Raw genomic sequence first — 20,251 nt, forward strand, 5'->3', positions numbered from 1 at the left:
GAGGGCGTTGTCGTGTGTGTGTGTGTGTGTGTGTGTGTGTGTGTGTGTGTGTGTGTATGTGTGTGTGTGTGTGTGTGTGTGTGTGTGTGTGTGTGTGTGAACTAATGTTTTCGTGTGCGTTTTTGGGTACGTCAGATGACTCAGGAGGTGATTGTGTACGTGTGCGCGTGTTTGTGGACGCGTGTGTATGCCATATTTAGGTACAGTAGCTGACTCATTGTGCACTTGTGTGTGTATTTATTTGTGTGTGGTAAGGAAACAGAGTTCTGATTCATTATTAGTAGTAGTAGTAGTAGCTATGTGTTTGTTTAGTACATTAGTATGATATATGACGTCTATATGTGTGTACGCATGCGTGTGTGTATATTTACGTACAGAGAAAGAAAGAATGAAAGAGCAACTCAAGAAACACACACACACACACACACACACACACACCTGGTCCTCACCTTCTGAGTTCATATCGATTCCTTACATCACCTTTTAACGATTATTTCCTCCCTGCCCTTTCCCTCCCTCCTCCCTTCTTCCTCCCTCCCTTCTCCCTTCCTCCCTCCCTTCCTCCCTCCCTTCTCCCTCCCTTCTCCCTCCCTCCTTTTGTTCTCTCACCTTGTTCTTTATCACCACCTCCCTGTCTCCTCATTCGTTCACTAGATAGCCCCTGGGTGTATCAGTCTCTCATTATCTAACTGTGGCTTAATTTAGTTGTGTAATCTGTGTGTGTGTGTGTGTGTGTGTGTGTGTGTTTGTGTGTGTGAGATAGGAGGGAGGAAGAGGTTGACAGCGAGCAGTAGTGTTCACAGCCCGTGTGTAGGGAGCAGGTGGCAGTGTAGCCAAACCGATGGTAGAAACTTCCTCTTTCCACTTTCGTACACACACACACACACACACACACACAGAGTAGCCCGGTTTGCCTTTATATGTATGTATGTATGTATGTATGTATGTATGTATGTATGTATGTATGTATGTATGTATGTGTTGTCAATATCTTATATGTTGAAGGGAGATGAAGATAGATAGATGGGGTGGAAGGGGGGAATGGTGAGAGAGAGAGAGAGAGAGAGAGAGAGAGAGAGAGAGAGAGAGAGAGAGAGGAATTGAAAATGAAAAAGAGGGGATGAAAGGGTGGGAGGGGGAGGAAAGAAATAGGGAAAAGAATAGTTTATCTGTCCCAGGTGTGAGCGTGAACTAGCAGGTATATAGCACATGTAGAGTCAGAGGTGTGGTAGTACAAATTGCGTCAGCTTATGGTACTTGGCTGATCTCGTGTACCACAGAACTAGTATTAGCAATAGTAGTTGTAATAGTAATAATCATAATAATAATAATATCAGTAAATATAATGTCACAGTAGTCTACAGTAAACAGTTTCTTATGTATACTAATTATTGTAAACTCTCAAAACTGCTGTGTGTATCCGTGGGTGTACAAGGGGACAAAGGTGGAAGGTGTACTGCTGTGGAGAGGCAGTTCAGCCATAACAGCACGGAACAACTGGTGCGGTAATGGTTGCAGCAGCTGGTACAAGAGGGGAACAGCGAAGGAAACGGTATTAACAGCAAGAACGGAGAGGACTGCGACAGGCGGGGTAGTCGTGGTGTTAGCGGGAAGGGAAGTGGCAGCGAGGGAATTAGCAGCGAGGGAAGTGGCAGCGAGGGAATTAGCAGCGAGGGAAGTGGCAGCGAGGGAATTAGCAGGAATATAGGGAACAGCTGCTGCCAGGGGTATTAGCAGACAGCACCAGCAGGAGTAGGAGGAGGAGGTGCGTGGGAGTTACCATTGGTCGTCAGGCAGGGGGAGGTGGAGGTATGAGGGCTAGAAGTACAGTAGGCAGCAGCTGGTAGGACTGGTGGTAGGGTTACACTTACACAGACAAAGGCGCTGTAATTAATGTTATTGTTGCTCTATAAAATGGTTGGCGACCCTCACGTATTATTGATGATAGTCCTTCACCCTCCCTAACCCACCTCAACCCACCATCCCTCACCCACCCTGACCCACCCACCCACTTACCCTTGGCCCATTTATCCTTCATTTGTCTTCGCTAATTACAGATTTTTTAATGGGATAATTGGCATAATGGATGAAAAAAGGTAAAGACTAATTAAAACGAATAGATGGAGGATAACGTTACGACACCTGAACCTTAACCACCTCGTGTTAAGAGACAAAGTTACGTTGTTAGTTATAAGGGATTTCAGCCTTTATAGCGTTAACCATTTTTATAGCAGAGGATAACGTTATGATATCGAAACATTAACGGCTTTGACCTGACTTGACCTAACCTAACTTTAACCTGATCGTACTTAACCTAACCTAACCTTAACCAGACCTGATTTAACCTAACCCAACTTTAACCAACAGAACGCAGTGTAACCTTCGTATATATACAGTATATAGTAACATTGACCAGTTATTACGGCAGAGGATAACGTTATGATAACCAGAACATTAACGACTAGGAGGACAACTTAACCCAAACAAACTTTAACTAACAGGGCCAATAACCATCAAATGCTGTAACATTAACGAGTTATAAATAAAAACAATAATAAATACTGTGAGACCTCCTTATAACGGACCCTCGATATAACGGAATTCCCTGTCCATATAGTCCGTTAAATAGAGGTTTCACATCTAACGGACTCTCAATATAGCGGACTTTCCTCTCCATATAATCCGTTAAAAAGAGGTTTTACTGTATGTAGCTTGACCCGGAAACAAATTGAGAGTACAGTAAATCGTCATGGGAAACCGACATATGAGATAATTAACTTGATTTAACTGTACGTACCGGCAGGTTGACTAGTGTGTGTTGTGGATATTGAAATTTGCAATATACTGTACAGGTAAATGGTGGGGGGGGATGTACTGGCGTTACAGAGTGTGTGTGTGTGTGTGTGTGTGTGTGTGTGTGTTGGTAGATGGGTGTACAGTAGTAGATTTTCATGGTGGTGTCAGGAAGAGGAAGGAAGGAGGATATTAGGAGGGAGGTGAGGAGGGAGGGAAGGACGAATGGGGAACAGAGAGTTAAGAAAGAAAGAGGGAGAGGAAGATGATGATGGTAGTGGGGGGAGGAGGAGGAAAGAAGAAGAGGAGGAGGAGGAGGGAGTCAAAGAGGAAGGGATTATACTCAAACCTTGTTGACTATGCAGGAGGAAGGGGGTGGGTGGGTGGAAGAGAGGGGTAGGAAGACTTGGGGGAAGGGGGAGATTTTATGATGATGATGATGATGGTGGGGTGGGGTGGGGGTGGATACTGTATAGGAAGTGTTTAATGTGGTGTAACTACGGTAGTGTGGAGGAGGAAGAGGCTTAACGGTGTAACTTCGACCTTGACCCGTTACAGGTAGAAGGTAAGACGAAGGTGCTGACTCGTCGCCTTTGATCTCTTAACCGCGACACACATACGTAGGAGCTCTTGTTATGATGGAGGTTATAGATAAAGATATACAGTAGCTGAAACAACTATCTGTGCATACTTTGTGGGAACAATATGAGACCATGGTCGATAAATTTTGGTATATGAGGGCTGTCACTAGTCACACGTAACATTTCGGAGCTACTGTGTCTTCTTCCTATGCCAGAATATACACAGGAGTGACATACATACAGACGCAGGTGACACAGATACAAGCCACACTGATCGCTATACTCATATTACTAAACATTTCTTCACAATGTTAATAATTTATGTGATAATTAAATATATTAAATTTGACTCTCTGAATGATACTTAAAACACACTCCTTATATCACATGACAGACTAGGCAACACCGCTTGGTTTAACATAACGATTAAACACGTTAACTCCTCCCCATCCCAGGTACTGTGAGGGTGTTTAATCATCAGGTGAAATAAGCTTTAAGCAGGGGGGAGAGGGGGCTAAGCTTCATGTAATCCCACACATTTATAACAGGACGACTCTTCATAGTATTTCTCAATGTTAAAGAAATATATTAATGATTGGAAATGAGGAGAAATACTTTTGACCATAATATTCAGTAGACTTAGTGAAGCCTTGAGGGGAAGAGTGTGGGGAGGCCAGGCAGGACAACAGGGTCGCGGGGGTGGGGGTCGGGGGTGTGAGAGGGGCGACTTGTGTGAAGGAACAAACTCGGGTGACGGATCAATAACACCGGGGTGGTTATTGCTGTGTCTGGTCTCATCCTCATCCTCCCTACTGAGAGGATCCGTACTATTGAACGGATCCTTACCAGTGACCGGATCCTTACCAGTGACTGGATCCTCACCAGTGAACAGATCCTTTCCCCCGTGACAGGATTCTTCTCCGCCTACGACCAGATCCTACCTATGTGAGAGCTCCTGCCCTCCTCCCATCACCACCCTCACCATCTCCCCCACCATCTCCCTCCCCCCCCCCCCCCCCCAACCACCACTTAACACTTGAATGGTCGAGGACGAGAATAACTCACGCAAGAATAAACAAGAATGGGGATGAACGGCCCGAGGCGCATCCCGACCAGAGGCGAGGAAGAGATCACCTGAAGATTAGACACCCCAGTTTATATCACTTCAAGAATCTCGGCTTATTTCACCTGAAGATTAACGACCCTAACGATACCTGAAAGAGGGGGTTAGGTTAGCGTTGGGTTAGGTTAGATTAAGTTAGATTAGGCTAGTGTTAGGTTAACTTAGGTTGGTATTAGGGTGATTAATCTTCAAGTTAAATAAGCTGGGGTGTCTAATCTTGAGGAGATCAAAAATATTGTAGGAACCTTTGAAAATCCGGGTGTTGGGGTGGGTGAGTGGCGGCGTAGTGAAGGAGGCCAACCAGGGTCTCGAGCACCAACTGGAGGAGGACCCCAGGTGGTCCTCCACGGCTGGTGGTACCTGGGTTGTAGGTAAGCACCACGAGAGCCAGGTACACGCGGCTTGAGTGGAGTACGAGGAGGAACAGAGAGGAGAGAGTCAACGTAAAGGTGGAGCAGAAGAGGAAAACAGAGGTGGAGGTGTTAAAAGAGGAGGTGGAGGAGTGGGAGAGGAGGTGGAGGAGTGGGAGAGGAGGTGGAGGAGTGGGAGAGGAGGTGGAGGAGTGGGAGAGGAGGTGGAGGAGTGGGAGGGAGAGAGGTGCAGTAGATGGATGGAGTTGAGGAGTAGATGGAGGCAGAGGGAAAAATAGAGTAGAAGGGGAGAAACTCAGTAGGAAGAGAACAAGTGGAGTGGAGAAGACATAAGGGGAGAAAATGGAGATGGGGAAGTGGTGCTAAAGAGGGAGGATGAGGAGGAAAGGCGAGTGAAGATAATGGAGAGGAGTGAAGGAGGACGATGGAACGTGAGGGAGTAGATTAAAAGAGGAGGAAAATGTGTGTGTGTGTGTGTGTGTGTGTGTGTGTGTGTGTGTGTGTGTGTGTGTGTGTGTGTGTGAGCTTAACTTAGTACACACGAATCTTAAACAGTACAAGAGGTGATCTGGTGTTGTGTTGAGCCACGGTCAAGAGAGGAGGAAAAAAGATCCTGTTTGAGTGTGGAGGTTCTTAAGAGTGTGTTTTAGGTGCGTGTCCGTAATTTGCTCCATCATATTTTTAATGAGGTTCTTGTGGATGGAAAGATCAAAGGTGGTTTTGTTAATTAGTCAACTCGTGTATTATAAATCATAAGAGAGACCTTCCATCACCAGTCCTCGACACATCAACAACAACTTGATGACTTTACCGGTCACTGAAAGGTTGAGAGAAAATCTAAACATTTTTATTAAGATTTTATTCACTGTTGTTCTATTGTTCTTTTATGTATGAAATGATACATATAATATACAGAAACAATGGGAGGTAAATGTAGTAATGTTAAATTTGTTTCCTTAAAACAGGAATCTCACATCTGGCAATATACTTTATACAAACTTAATACAAGTGTATAGTTTATATAAAACTCTGATGAATTATAGTAATGTTAGACAATGAATGGTTAGTTTTACTTATTGTATAATGCCAACAACACAAGCTGAGGTGAGGGTAAAATGGGCCGTTGACATGTCCTGAGTCGTCAGGACCTCCTGATGGAGGCTGCCTGGAGTCGCTGAGTAGAGCAGGAGGTGGAGTCCTGCTGTGTTTCAGGGGTGTTGGAGACCTGCCGCAGGACCTACAACACCCATGACTCCTGCACCACCCGTGTGGACTGTGGCGGGTAGAGATGTTGTACCACAGGTGGTGGTGTTGTACCACGGGTGGAGGTGCTGTACCACGGGTGGAGGTGGTGTACCACGGGTGTTGGTGCTGTACTACAGGTGTAGTAGCCTCTGTGGTCACATCATAGTGGTAGTTGGAACACCTCACGCCGTTGTGTGCGTCGTGAGGTGAGTCAGTTTGAGTCACCAGCAGCAACAGTACAGGAGGTCCTCGCCATGTGTCGCCTGGGCAGATCAGTCTGAGTAGAGGAGCAATGTGTCCTGCCCCTGGTGAGGCGTAGGTTGCCGTCACCAGGGGCAGGACCCGTCAAGGGAGCCTCCCTCACGCCTCACCACCACACTGTAATAAACAAACACAATATTCTTCCTGCTTGTTGATCTTCGTAAATAAACCGTAAATTATTATTATATGACAATATTAACTGTGAGTATTAAAAGTGATGCTAATTACTGGTAAATGGATATCGCACACCTAACTAGTAGTGACAATTACAAATTTACAATACTAATGACATCATTAGTAGAAATTGAAGTGTATGTATTGTATCAACTTGGGATTTACGATAAACTAATTCTTTATAAGGGTGACTTTTTCATGCAAATAAGAAATATTTTATATTGTATAGGTAGATCTGGGTGTGAACAAGTGGGAGAACTCACCAGCTCTGCGACACAGCCATCACTGATCTGGTGTCGGAGTTGTACTGTGTCTGGTCAGTAGTGGGAGCCGCCTTATATGTGATCGAGTACGTCGCTGCCACAAACTAGTTTCGTTAGATGGTGTAAGAATGGAAGGCTGGTGGTGGCGGGTGGGAGGATTGCGCTGTGTGGCGACCCTGACTCAGTGAAGTGGCGCGTCACCAGTGACGTCACCCAGGTGATATTGTTCCGTCCAGGTCTTTATCTATCACATGAACTTACCTGTTGTCTCACCTGTTGCCTGAAGACGTTTAGTGTTGTGTCTGGTGATGACGTATGAAAGTTATATATAAAATATAGTATTAATTCTCTCTCGCTTTCTCTCTATCTCTACATTGCTACAAGTTACTTAAGATTTATAAGTATCAGAAAGTGTGTTAAGTGTGGTGAGTAATCTGTATGTTAAGTGGTGTAAGTTGTGTCAAGCGAGTGGTTGAGTCATGTTGTGTGTGACTCCTTTCTCACTAATGGGAGAGAAACAAACCATTTCTACTAAATTGCCTTGTTTCTAGTTCCTGCTGTTACTCAAAATTGTCACTAAGTTCACGGTCATTATCAATGTCACTCAGAGATGTGAATTAAATTTCCAGGGGTCGCGAGGTCAAAGGTTAAAGTTATTATTGCTAAGAATACTGATGAAAATATTTTCCTTGTGCCCCAAAAAAGTCTTATAATTCAGAATAGATCGATTTAAAAGTGAAAATAAATCATCAATACTATTTAAAGATATGCAATTGCTGTTTAAGGGTCAAAAGGTCAAGGGCAATTAAAGTTGAAACATAGAACAGACTTATAGGTGAAACTATTGTGAAGTCTTGAAGGGGAGATGTGTAGGTCATCGTTATCATGACCATTCAGAGATGCACCTGTGGGTCTCAGGGTCAAGATGTGTCCCTGTTCTCTAAGGCGTTTGTGTTTGTTTATACTCCTCCTTATCTGTTTGTGTCTTATGTTCTCTTTGTTATTATTACGTCAAGCTAAAGAGGAACACAGCGATCCGGCAGTACATTAACTTAACGATACCGGAATATATTTATACAATGATATAAAAATAGCAGGGTATACCATTATCATGACACCATAGAGATAGGTTACATATATTGTTAGGATGGTTGAGATTACATAAAATTGCCCCCAAAATGTTTCTTCTATGAAAATTCTAATTACTTATGTTGACAAATGGTTCTCTTAAGATGGTGGCCCTTCAAAACGACAGCTCGGCGTTGCAGCATCAAGCCAGTACATTGTTCATGGCAGCTCGGAGGGTGTCTGCTGTGAGTTCATTAATGCACTGTCGAATGTTGGCTTTTAGCTCTTAAGTTTGCAGGTCTGTGGCGTCATAGACTTTATTTTTCAGATAATCTTTTAAGAAAAAATCTGATGTTGTTAAATCAGGTGACCGTTAAATCAGTGGCCCGTTAAATCAGATGACCGTTAAATCAGGTGCTGTTAAATCAGATGACCGTTAAATCAGGTGACCGTTAAATCAGGTGACCGTTAAATCAGGTGACCGTACCATTTTTCAACTTTAATTTGAATTCCCATAGAACCCAATAAACTTTGTCTTCCAATTTGGTGCATTTTCAACCATCCTAACACAATGGGGGAAACTGCAGCGGGTCTATTGGTCCATACTGGGCAGTCCCTATTGCTCATATACCCATCCAACCTATGCTTGAAGCTATCCAGCGTATTTGAGTTAATGATGATGTTTGGTAACGTGTTCCACTCATCCACTACTCTATTTCTAAACCAATGTTTACCTATTTCGCGCCTAAATCCAAATTTAGTTGGTTGAAGCGATACTGTGTTTAAAGTAGTATCTCCCACCGCCAGCTCCTGTACTCTCTCCCTCCATCACGACTAAAGATCTCTCTCTCTCTCTCTCATGAGGTTTACTTTACCGAGGTCTTGAAGTAACTCAAATCTCTCTAGTTCTGGTGATATATTTTCGACCCATTTACTTCATCTGTTTCATCTGCGTTTCTCTTCCTCTTCTTTATTTCGTATTTCCTTGTCATGTTTCGTTTCGTTAATCTCTTCATATTTTTGTCAGTTAATATTCCTCATCATTGTCGTTCTTTTAGGAATTTGTTTCTTTGGGTTTCTATATTTAATTCCTCTCATAATAGTTTTTTAACACACTTGAGTCTCTAGGTGTAAGTTAGCACGAGTGTCTCTCATCTTAATGTCGACCATATTTATATAAGAGGAGGAATTTAAAGTAAATTATCCTTGAATATTATTTTTTATTGAAATTTGAATTGAATAGAAATAAAAAGTCAGAAATAACAACCATTAGATCACAGCCAAGGGGGGGGGGTGGTAAATGTAAATATGATAAAAACTTTGTTTACTTTTATGGTAATGTATGAACACCCTTGACAAGTGATGATGTGATATTACAACATTCTGATGAATTGTGGGAATGATAGACAATAAATGATTAGTTTTACATATTGCTGTAATACAATACTGCAGTGTCAACAACACAAGGTGAGGTGAGGGAAATGGTTCGTTGACAAGTCCTGAGTCGTCAGGACCTCCTGATGGAGGCTGCCTGGAGCCGCTGAGTCGAGCAGGAGGTGGAGTCCTGCTGTGTTTCAGGGGTGTTGGAGACCTGCCGCAGGACCTACAACACCCATGACTCCTGCACCACCCGTGTGGACTGTGGCGGGTAGAGGTGTTGTACCACAGGTGGTGGTGTTGTACCACGGGTGGAGGTGCTGTACCACGGGTGGAGGTGGTGTACCACGGGTGTTGGTGCTGTACTACAGGTGTAGTAGCCTCTGTGGTCACATCATAGTGGTAGTTGGAACACCTCACGCCGTTGTGTGCGTCGTGAGGTGAGTCAGTTTGAGTCACCAGCAGCAACAGTACAGGAGGTCCTCGCCATGTGTCGCCTGGGCAGATCAGTCTGAGTAGAGGAGCAATGTGTCCTGCCCCTGGTGAGGCGTAGGTTGCAGTCACCAGGGGCAGGACCCGTCAAGGGAGCCTCCCTCACGCCTCACCACCACACTGTAATAAACAAACACAATATCCTTCCTGCTTGTTGATCTTCGTAAATAAACCGTAAATTATTATTATATGACAATATTAACTGTGAGTATTAAAAGTGATGCCAATTACTGGTAAATGGATATCGCACACGTAATTAGTTGTGACAATTACAAATTTACAATACTAATGACATCATTAGTAGAAATTGAAGTGTATGTATTGTATCAACTTGGGATTTACGATAAACTAATTCTTTATAAGGGTGACTTTTTCATGCAAATAAGAAATATTTTATATTGTATAGGTAGATCTGGGTGTGAACAAGTGGGAGAACTCACCAGCTCTGCGACACAGCCATCACTGATCTGGTGTCGGAGTTGTACTGTGTCTGGTCAGTAGTGGGAGCCGCCTTATATGTGATCGAGTACGTCGCTGCCACAAACTAGTTTCGTTAGATGGTGTAAGAATGGAAGGCTGGTGGTGGCGGGTGGGAGGATTGCGCTGTGTGGCGACCCTGACTCAGTGAAGTGGCGCGTCACCAGTGACGTCACCCAGGTGATATTGTTCCGTCCAGGTCTTTATCTATCACATGAACCTGCCTGTTGTCTCACCTGTTGCCTGAAGGCGTTTAGTGTTGTGACTGGTGATGACGTATGAAAGTTATATATAAAATATGGTATTAATTCTCTCTCGCTTTCTCTCTATCTCTACATTGTTACAAGTTACTTAAGATTTATAAGTATCAGAAAGTGTGTTAAGTGTGGTGAGTAATCTGTATGTTAATTGGTGTAAGTTGTGTCAGGCGAGTGGTTGAGTCATGTTGTGTGTGACTCCTTTCTCACTAATGGGAGAGAAACAAACCATTTCTACTAAATTGCCTTGTTTCTAGTTCCTGCTGTTACCCAAAATTGTCACTAAGTTCACGGTCATTATCAATGTCACTCAGAGATGTGAATTAAATTTCCGGGGATCGCGAGGTCAAAGGTTAAAGTTATTAATGCTAAGAATACTGATGAAAATATTTTCCTTGTGCCCCAAAAAAGTCTTATAATTCAGAATAGATCAATTTAAAAGTGAAAATAAATCATCAATACTATTTAAAGATATGCAATTGCTGTTTAAGGGTCAAAAGGTCAAGGGCAATTAAAGTTGAAACATAGAACAGACTTATAGGTGAAACTATTGTGAAGTCTTATAGGGGAGATGTGTAGGTCATCGTTATCATGACCATTCAGAGATGCACCTGTGGGTCTCAGGGTCAAGATGTGTCCCTGTTCTCTAAGGCGTTTGTGTGTTTGTTTATACTCCTCGTTATCTGTTTGTGTCTTATGTTCTCTTTCTCTCCTCTATGTTATTATTACGTCAAGCTTAAGAGGAACACAGCGATCCGGCAGTACATTAACTTTACGACACCGGAATATATTTATACAATGATATAAAAATAACAGGGTATACCATTATCATGACGCCATAGAAATAGGTTACATATATTGTTAGGATGGTTGTGTAATGAGACAAATCTCACAAGAAGAAGATTACATATAGGTAGAATATTGATAGTATAAGAGTATAAAAGAGAGGAGGATTTTGGTAGCGTGGCCGTGATAGTTATTTACACTGTCAGTACACTTATCGTATCTTCTACGTCAATACACATCTATTACGTCTTAAGGGCGACTTCTCAAACACTGCTTCGTTACAACTCTTTATTAATTACGAACATGACATGGACACATTAATAACACCTTCTATTGAAGTTACTAGGACATTATATTTACGTTACTAGGACATCATATTACGTTACTAGACACTGATTCTCGGACACGGACCTGAAATGAATACACTTCCCACATAAGTAACTCACCCCACGGAAAGCTCTGACAAACACTCACGTGACCTAGAGGAAGGCCTAGCAGGGAGACTGCTTAGCTGGAACACTGGTGTCGGGAGGGCGACTGCTTAGCTGGGACACTGGTGTCGGGAGGGCGACTGCTTAGCTGGGACACCGGAGGGAAGTCGGGGAGGGAAGTCCTGCATGACTCTCCTCCCGTGAGCGGGACTCGGCTGTGGTGGACCTCCTCCTCCGATCCCTGTGTGCCTCTCTGTCTGGGTATCTCTGTCTCTCTCTGGTCCGGGTATCTCTCTGAGGGAGGACTAGGACGTCCTATATATTGGGAGGCGAGCCGTCAGGTTGAGCTGATCGGGGGGGGCGGCGAAGGATCTCCTTACATTTGCCCTTGCTAATGTAGGGTCAGGTCTGGACTTTTTCAGAGACTATAAGTTGTATCTTCTGGGAAAGTCATCAGATGGTCAGCCGTGAGAGTTACCCTACACTTGACCTCCCTAATATCGGGTCAAGTGTGGACTTCTTTCTGCGGTGTAGGATATTGTGTATATTGGGAGAGAGTCGGCTGGTGCCTTCTTACATGTTTGTTGGCCGTGTGACATGGGAAGGGGAGCCTGGCTGATTTATAACCCCCGGTCAACCGTGAGAGTTACCCTACACTTGACCTCCCTAATGTCGGGTCAAGTCTGGAGTTTCTGAGATTAAGCTGTGGTCTGACAACCCATCACTACAGTTGAGAATACATAGAATTGCCCCCAAAATGTTTCTTCTATGAAAATTCTAATTACTTATGTTGACAAATGGTTCTCTTAAGATGGTGGCCCTTCAAAACGACAGCTCGGCGTTGCAGCATCAAGCCAGTACATTGTTCATGACAGCTCGGAGGGTGTCTGCTGTGAGTTCATTAATGCACTGTCGAATGTTGGCTTTTAGCTCTTAAGTTTGCAGGTCTGTGGCGTTATAGACTTTATTTTTCAGATAATCTTTTAAGAAAAAATCTGATGTTAAATCAGGTGACCGTTAAATCAGTGGCTCGTTAAATCAGATGACCGTTAAATCAGGTGACCGTTAAATCAGGTGACCGTACCATTTTTCAACTTTAATTTGAATTCCCATAGAACCCAATAAACTTTGTCTTGCAATTTGATGCATTTTCAACCATCCTAACACAATGGAGGAAACTGCAGCGGGTCCATTGGTCCATACTGGGCAGTCCCTATTGCTCATATACCCATCCAACCTATGCTTGAAGCTATCCAGCGTATTTGAGTTAATGATGATGTTTGGTAACGTGTTCCACTCATCCACTACTCTATTTCTAAACCAATGTTTACCTATTACGCCCCTAAATCTAAATTTAGTTGGTTGAAGCGATACTGTGTTAAAGTAGTATCTCCCACCGCTAGCTCCTGTACTCTCTCCCTCCATCACGACTAAAGATCTCTCTCTCTCTCTCTCATGAGGTTTACTTTACCGAGGTCTTGAAGTAACTCAAATCTCTCTAGTTCTGGTGATATATTTTCGACCCATTTACTTCATCTGTGATCGCAGAGAAATCAGGTTCACCCTAAATTGGGAAACGAAAAACAATGACAATATGGTCAGAGTCCCAAACTTTCGGTTGGCGGATTATCAGGGGTTAAGAAGGTACCTAGGTGAGGTGACCTGGGAACAGTCACGTCAGTTCCCAGTAGGAAGGGGTGAGGTCATAGATGACACAACAATTGATCATGACTATAATATATTCACTAGTATACTACATAAAGCACAGGAACAAAATATACCATACAGAAAAATTAGGTCAAATAAGAATGAGCCAAGGTGGATGACCAGAAAACTTAAACATGACATAGGAATAAAGAAAGGAATATATAAGAAATTAAAGGGAGGGGAGGAGCATCTCAGAAACAGGTATAATGAACTATCTAGGAATGTTAAGAAAAATGTAAGGAAAGCAAAGAGAGACTATGAAATCAAAATAGCAAGAGAATCCAAGGCGAATCCCAAGGGATTTTTCCAGGTATATAGGACAAAGGTCAAGGACAAAGTTGGGCCTTTAGAGTCAGGGAGGGGAGAATTGATAAATGGCAGTGAAGAAATAAGCAAAGCATTGAACAGCTACTTCTTATCAGTTTTCACAGAAGAAATTTGCGATGAAATTCCAGAGGTGGAACTGATATTTAAGGAAAAGGAAGAAGAGAAATTAAAGAATATCACTATCAGAAAAGAGGATGTTCTTAAGAAGATAAATAAACTAAAGAAAACAAAATCCCCAGGGCCGGATGAAATTTTCCCTCGAGTCTTGAAAGAGTGTAGGGAACAGATTAGCGAACCCCTCGTAAACTTATTTACAAAATCATTAGACACTGGAGTTGTGCCAGACTTGTGGAAACAGGCAAATGTAGTACCCATATTCAAAAAGGGAGACAGAGCATCAGCGTCAAATTACCGGCCGATCAGTTTGATGTCAGTAGTGGGGAAATTTCTTGAATCAATTATAGCAGATAGCATCCGATCGCATCTAGAGAGAAGCAAATTAATCTACGACTCTCAACATGGGTTTACAAAGGGAAAATCTTGTCTAACAAATCTGCTAACGTTTTTTAGGAAAGTCTTCGAGGTAGTAGATAATGACGAAAATTACGATGTTATTTACTTAGACTTTAGCAAAGCATTTGACAGAGTAGCGCATCAGAGGCTTCTGAGAAAAATTAAGGCTCATGGTATCGAGGGGAAAGTTTTAAATTGGATAAAATCATGGCTCACCGATAGAACGCAGAGGGTCAGCGTAGATGGTGTTAAATCTGAGTGGGGCCGTGTAACCAGTGGGGTTCCCCAGGGGTCAGTACTAGGCCCACTCTTGTTCATAATCTACATAAACGATTTAGATACTGGGATCAGCAGTGACATAAGCAAGTTTGCGGATGACACCAAAATAGGGCGGCAAATTAATTCAGGGCAGGATGCAAATGCATTACAGGAGGATCTAAATAAACTGCAGGGATGGTCTGAAAAATGGCAAATGAAATTCAACACCAGCAAGTGCAGCGTACTTAATATTGGAAGAACAAATACTTATAATGTATACAGCCTTAACAACATCAACCTAGAGAAGTCGACTTGTGAAAGAGAGCTAGGGGTACTTGTAAGCCCGGACCTACGGCCTAGAAAACAGTGGGTTAATGTTCGAAACAAGGCAAACAGAGTATTGGGTTTTATATCCAGAACTGTAAGTAACAAGAGTGCAGAGGTCTTATTGCAACTATATCTTGCGCTAGTCAGGCCGCACCTCGATTATGCGGTCCAGTTCTGGTGCCCCTATTATAGAATGGATATAAATTCACGAGAGTCGGTGCAGCGAAGAATGACAAAAATGATTCCGGGACTTAGAAACCTTCCATATTAGGATAGGTTAAAGAAACTTAACTTGCATTCCCTAGAAAGACGAAGAGTGCGGGGAGATATGATAGAAGTATTTAAGTGGGTGAAAGGAATCAATAAGGGGATATAGATAAAGTTCTTATAATATCCGAGCAGGATAGGACTCGGAGCAACGGATTCAAGTTGGATAAGCTTAGGTTTAGGAGGGAGATAGGAAGAAACTGGTTCACAAATAGGGTTGTGGACGAGTGGAACAAGCTTAGCAACTTTGTAGTAAGTGCGGGAACTCTGGAAAGTTTCAAAAGGAGGCTAGATAGATTCATGGATGATAGAGAGTGGGAGTAACTCTTGACAGGAGCTGCCATGCACAGGCCAACATGCCTATTGCAGACTCCTTATTTTCTTATGTTCTTATCATGCGTTTCTCTTCCTCTTCTTTATTTCGTATTTCCTTGTCATGTTTCGTTTCGTTAATCTCTTCATATTTTTGTTAGTTAATATTCCTCATCATTGTCGTTCTTTTAGGAATTTGTTTCTTTGGGTTTCTATATTTAATTCCTCTCATAATAGTTTTTTAACACACTTAAGTCTCTAGGTATAAGTTAGCACGAGTGTCTCTCATCTTAATGTCGACCATATTTATATAAGAGGAGGAATTTAAAGTAAATTATACTTCAATATTATTTTTTATTAAAATTTGAATTGAATAGAAATAACAAGCAAGAAATAACAACCATTAGATCACAACCAAGAGGGGGGGGGGGTAATGTAAATATGATAAAAACTTTGTTTACTTTTATGGTAATGTATGAACACCCTAGACAAGTGATGATGTGATATTACAATATTCTGATGAATTGTGGGAATGATAGACAATAAATGATTAGTTTTACATATTGCTGTAATACAATACTGCAGTGTCAACAACACAAGGTGAGGTGAGGTAAAATGGTTCGTTGACAAGTCCTGAGTCGTCAGGACCTCCTGATGGAGGCTGCCTGGAGCCGCTGAGTCGAGCAGGAGGTGGAGTCCTGCTGTGTTTCAGGGGTGTTGGAGACCTGCCGCAGGACCTACAACACCCATGACTCCTGCACCACCCGTGTGGACTGTGGCGGGTAGAGGTGTTGTACCACAGGTGGTGGTGTTGTACCACGGGTGGAGGTGCTGTACCACGGGTGAAGGTGGTGTACCACGGGTGTTGGTGCTGTACTACAGGTGTAGTAGCCTCTGTGGTCACATCATAGTGGTAGTTGGAACACCTCACGCCGTTGTGTGCGTCGTGAGGTGAGTCAGTTTGAGTCACCAGCAGCAACAGTACAGGAGGTCCTCGCCATGTGTCGCCTGGGCAGATCAGTCTGAGTAGAGGAGCAATGTGTCCTGCCCCTGGTGAGGCGTAGGTTGCAGTCACCAGGGGCAGGACCCGTCAAGGGAGCCTCCCTCACGCCTCACCACCACACTGTAATAAACAAACACAATATTCTTCCTGCTTGTTGATCTTCGTAAATAAACCGTAAATTATTATTATATGACAATATTAACTGTGAGTATTAAAAGTGATGCCAATTACTGGTAAATGGATATCGCACACGTAATTAGTTGTGACAATTACAAATTTACAATACTAATGACATCATTAGTAGAAATTGAAGTGTATGTATTGTATCAACTTGGGATTTACGATAAACTAATTCTTTATAAGGGTGACTTTTTCATGCAAATAAGAAATATTTTATATTGTATAGGTAGATCTGGGTGTGAACAAGTGGGAGAACTCACCAGCTCTGCGACACAGCCATCACTGATCTGGTGTCGGAGTTGTACTGTGTCTGGTAAGTAGTGGGAGCCGCCTTATATGTGATCGAGTACGTCGCTGCCACAAACTAGTTTCGTTAGATGGTGTAAGAATGGAAGGCTGGTGGTGGCGGGTGGGAGGATTGCGCTGTGTGGCGACCCTGACTCAGTGAAGTGGCGCGTCACCAGTGACGTCACCCAGGTGATATTGTTCCGTCCAAGTCCTTATTTATCACATGAACCTGCCTGTTGTCTCACCTGTTGCCTGAAGGCGTTTAGTGTTGTGTCTGGTGATGACGTATGAAAGTTATATATAAAATATGGTATTAATTCTCTCTCGCTTTCTCTCTATCTCTACATTGCTACAAGTTACTTAAGATTTATAAGTATCAGAAAGTGTGTTAAGTGTGGTGAGTAATTTGTATGTTAAGTGGTGTAAGTTGTGTCAGGCGAGTGGTTGAGTCATGTTGTGTGTGACTCCTTTCTCACTAATGGGAGAGAAACAAACCATTTCTACTAAATTGCCTTGTTTCTAGTTCCTGCTGTTACCCAAAATTGTCACTAAGTTCACGGTCATTATCAATGTCACTCAGAGATGTGAATTAAATTTCCAGGGGTCGCGAGGTCAAAGGTTAAAGTTATTATTGCTAAGAATACTGATGAAAATATTTTCCTTGTGCCCCAAAAAAGTCTTATAATTCAGAATAGATCGATTTAAAAGTGAAAATAAATCATCAATACTATTTAAAGATATGCAATTGCTGTTTAAGGGTCAAAAGGTCAAGGGCAATTAAAGTTGAAACATAGAACAGACTTATAGGTGAAACTATTATGAAGTCTTATAGGGGAGATGTGTAGGTCATCGTTATCATGACCATTCAGAGATGCACCTGTGGGTCTCAGGGTCAAGATGTGTCCCTGTTCTCTAAGGCGTTTGTGTGTTTGTTTATACTCCTCGTTATCTGTTTGTGTCTTATGTTCTCTTTGTTATTATTACGTCAAGCTAAAGAGGAACACAGCGATCCGGCAGTACATTAACTTAAAGATACCGGAATATATTTATACAATGATATAAAAATAACAGGGTATACCATTATCATGACGCCATAGAGATAGGTTACATATATTGTTAGGATGGTTGAGATTACATAAAATTGCCCCCAAAACGTTTCTTCTATGAAAATTCTAATTACTTATGTTGACAAATGGTTCTCTTAAGATGGTGGCCCTTCAAAACGACAGCTCGGCGTTGCAGCATCAAGCCAGTACATTGTTCATGGCAGCTCGGAGGGTGTCTGCTGTGAGTTCATTAATGCACTGTCGAATGTTGCCTTTTAGCTCTTAAGTTTGCAGGTCTGTGGCGTTATAGACTTTATTTTTCAGATAATCTTTTAAGAAAAAATCTGATGTTGTTAAATCAGGTGACCGTTAAATCAGTGGCCCGTTAAATCAGATGACCGTTAAATCAGGTGCTGTTAAATCAGATGACCGTTAAATCAGGTGACCGTTAAATCAGGTGACCGTACCATTTTTCAACTTTAATTTGAATTCCCATAGAACCCAATAAACTTTGTCTTCCAATTTGGTGCATTTTCAACCATCCTAACACAATGGGGGAAACTGCAGCGGGTCTATTGGTCCATACTGGGCAGTCCCAATTGCTCATATACCCATCCAACCTATGCTTGAAGCTATCCAGCGTATTTGAGTTAATGATGATGTTTGGTAACGTGTTCCACTCATCCACTACTCTATTTCTAAACCAATGTTTACCTATTTCGCGCCTAAATCCAAATTTAGTTGGTTGAAGCGATACTGTGTTTAAAGTAGTATCTCCCACCGCCAGCTCCTGTACTCTCTCCCTCCATCACGACTAAAGATCTCTCTCTCTCTCTCTCATGAGGTTTACTTTACCGAGGTCTTGAAGTAACTCAAATCTCTCTAGTTCTGGTGATATATTTTCGACCCATTTACTTCATCTGTTTCATCTGCGTTTCTCTTCCTCTTCTTTATTTCGTATTTCCTTGTCATGTTTCGTTTCGTTAATCTCTTCATATTTTTGTCAGTTAATATTCCTCATCATTGTCGTTCTTTTAGGAATTTGTTTCTTTGGGTTTCTATATTTAATTCCTCTCATAATAGTTTTTTAACACACTTGAGTCTCTAGGTGTAAGTTAGCACGAGTGTCTCTCATCTTAATGTCGACCATATTTATATAAGAGGAGGAATTTAAAGTAAATTATCCTTGAATATTATTTTTTATTGAAATTTGAATTGAATAGAAATAAAAAGTCAGAAATAACAACCATTAGATCACAGCCAAGGGGGGGGGGTGGTAAATGTAAATATGATAAAAACTTTGTTTACTTTTATGGTAATGTATGAACACCCTTGACAAGTGATGATGTGATATTACAACATTCTGATGAATTGTGGGAATGATAGACAATAAATGATTAGTTTTACATATTGCTGTAATACAATACTGCAGTGTCAACAACACAAGGTGAGGTGAGGGAAATGGTTCGTTGACAAGTCCTGAGTCGTCAGGACCTCCTGATGGAGGCTGCCTGGAGTCGCTGAGTAGAGCAGGAGGTGGAGTCCTGCTGTGTTTCAGGGGTGTTGGAGACCTGCCGCAGGACCTACAACACCCATGACTCCTGCACCACCCGTGTGGACTGTGGCGGGTAGAGGTGTTGTACCACAGGTGGTGGTGTTGTACCACGGGTGGAGGTGCTGTACCACGGGTGGAGGTGGTGTACCACGGGTGTTGGTGCTGTACTACAGGTGTAGTAGCCTCTGTGGTCACATCATAGTGGTAGTTGGAACACCTCACGCCGTTGTGTGCGTCGTGAGGTGAGTCAGTTTGAGTCACCAGCAGCAACAGTACAGGAGGTCCTCGCCATGTGTCGCCTGGGCAGATCAGTCTGAGTAGAGGAGCAATGTGTCCTGCCCCTGGTGAGGCGTAGGTTGCAGTCACCAGGGGCAGGACCCGTCAAGGGAGCCTCCCTCACGCCTCACCACCACACTGTAATAAACAAACACAATATACTTCCTGCCTGTTGATCTTCGTAAATAAACCGTAAATTATTATTATGTGACAATATTAACTGTCGGTGTTGGGTGTTGCTAATTACTCTTTGTTTACTGTTAATTTGAGATGTGAGAACAGTCATAACTAGTTGAGATAATTACTTATATACATAAATAAGGTCATTCAGTAGTAGAAATTGATGAGCATCTAATTTCATCAATCTGAAATTTACGATAAACTCATTCTAAAAAAAATTGACTCCATTTTATATAAGAAATAGTTTATATTGTACAGGTACAAAAGGTTTAAACAGTAGGGAGAACTCACCAGCTCTGCGACACAGCCATCA

The 20,251-nt window shown here is 42.4% G+C and overlaps 3 long non-coding RNA genes across 3 annotated transcripts; all 3 read right to left on the reverse strand.

Annotated features, from left to right (window-relative positions):
• Positions 1-5,710: 5,710 nt before the first annotated feature.
• On the reverse strand, positions 5,711-7,026 carry LOC121863976. Its single transcript, XR_006088526.1, has 2 exons — positions 6,812-7,026; positions 5,711-6,491 (listed from the first exon to the last, which is right to left on the reverse strand). It is a non-coding gene; the product is annotated as an uncharacterized LOC121863976 (long non-coding RNA).
• A 2,056-nt stretch (positions 7,027-9,082) lies between these two features.
• Positions 9,083-10,592, reverse strand: LOC121863977. The gene is made up of 2 exons (XR_006088527.1): positions 10,189-10,592; positions 9,083-9,868 (listed from the first exon to the last, which is right to left on the reverse strand). It is a non-coding gene; the product is annotated as an uncharacterized LOC121863977 (long non-coding RNA).
• Positions 10,593-15,857: 5,265 nt separating this feature from the next.
• Positions 15,858-17,068, reverse strand: LOC121863978. Its single transcript, XR_006088528.1, has 2 exons — positions 16,854-17,068; positions 15,858-16,533 (listed from the first exon to the last, which is right to left on the reverse strand). It is a non-coding gene; the product is annotated as an uncharacterized LOC121863978 (long non-coding RNA).
• Positions 17,069-20,251: the final 3,183 nt, after the last annotated feature.

Source organism: Homarus americanus, unplaced genomic scaffold (assembly GCF_018991925.1).
Source record: "Homarus americanus isolate GMGI-L3 unplaced genomic scaffold, GMGI_Hamer_2.0 scaffold52627, whole genome shotgun sequence".
NCBI lineage: Eukaryota > Metazoa > Arthropoda > Malacostraca > Decapoda > Nephropidae > Homarus > Homarus americanus.